Source organism: Cricetulus griseus, chromosome 8, assembly GCF_003668045.3.
Source record: "Cricetulus griseus strain 17A/GY chromosome 8, alternate assembly CriGri-PICRH-1.0, whole genome shotgun sequence".
NCBI classification, from domain to species: Eukaryota; Metazoa; Chordata; class Mammalia; order Rodentia; family Cricetidae; genus Cricetulus; species Cricetulus griseus.
In genome coordinates, this window is record NC_048601.1 from 59,883,192 (window position 1) to 59,884,730 (window position 1,539).

A 1,539-nucleotide genomic window follows, 5' to 3' on the forward strand; every position below is an offset into this window, starting at 1 on the left:
CTTTTGATTGATTTTAGTTTAAAGTCCAATTTGTTGGATATTGTAATTGCTATCCCCACTTGTTTCATGGGTCCATTTGACTGGAAAATCTTTTCGCAAACTTTAATACTTAGTTAGCATCTGTCTTTGAAATTTAGGTATATTTCTTGCATGCAGCAGAATGTTGGATTCTGTTTTGTTATCCATTCTACTAACCTGTGTCTTTTTATGGGTGAATTAAGACCATTACTATTGAGGGATATTAATGACCATTGATTGTTCATTCTCATTTGCTTTGGATTTGGTGGTGGTGGTGAAATAGTGCATGGGTTTCCATCCCTTTTTTATTTCTTCTGTTAGTAAAGTGGGATTATATATTGCTTATATTTTCTGGCTGTAGTTAACTTCCTTGTGTTGCAGTTTTCATTCCAGAAATTTATGTAGGACTGGGTTGGTGGATATGTATTGTTTGAATCTGGCTTTGTCATAGGATATCTTTTTTTCCATCTATATAGATTGAAAGATTTGCTGGGTATAGTAGTCTGGGCTGGCATCAGTGGTCTCTTAATGTAAGTAGAATATCTATCAAGGAACTTCTGGCTTTCAGAGTTCCTATGGAAAAGTCAAGTGTAATTCTGATAGGTTTGCCTTCATATGTTACTTGACCTTTTACCTTTTCTGCTCTTAATATTGTCTCTTTATTCTGTATGTTTGTGGTTTTGATTATTGTTTTCCTATATTTTTTACTTAAATTAGAAACAAGATTGCTGATCTCCAAAATTTACAAAGAACTCAAGCAGCTAGTTTGCATAACACAAAATAATCCAATTAAAAAGTGGAGTACAGAATTAAATAGAGAATTCTCAATAGAGGAATCTAAAATAGCTGAAAGACACACAAGTAAGTGCTCAACATCCTTAGCAATCAGGGAAATGCAAATCAAAACAACTCTGAAATACCATCTTATTCCTGTTAGAATGGCTAAAATGAAAAACACCAATNTCTCTGAGCCAAGACACATGGGATGGTCCTAGACCATATCCAAAGGATACAACAGACTCTGATGACCCCCTTGAGAAGTCCTCACCCTCCCTGAGGAGCAGAAAGGATATGCAATAGGTAGGGTTTTAGTTTCAGTGTAGTAGGGGAAAGGGGGAGGGAGGGGGAACTGGGATTGACAGGTAAAACAATCTTGTTTCTAATTCAAACAAAAAATATTAATGAAGGACATGAGGAAAGTTTAAAGATAACATGTATTTAGAGTGGAAAACTAATATAGATGTAGTGAAAATAAAGAATGAAGCACACAAGTGAGAAAGGATGAAGTACTGGAGAAATTGTGTCCTTAGAAGTTAGCACTGCCTGTTATATGCATAGGGAGCAGGGAAACCTAGTTGATTCCTGGCCTTAAGTTTATTTTCTATTCCTATCCCTGTGGTGGGCAAGTGTCTGACACCCACAAGATCTACCCTGGAACCAAAAATTTCTCTCATTGCATGCAAGCAGTTTGTGCTTATCACATTTAGCTTTGCAGTGAGAGTGCTGAGCAGAGCTTCCTAC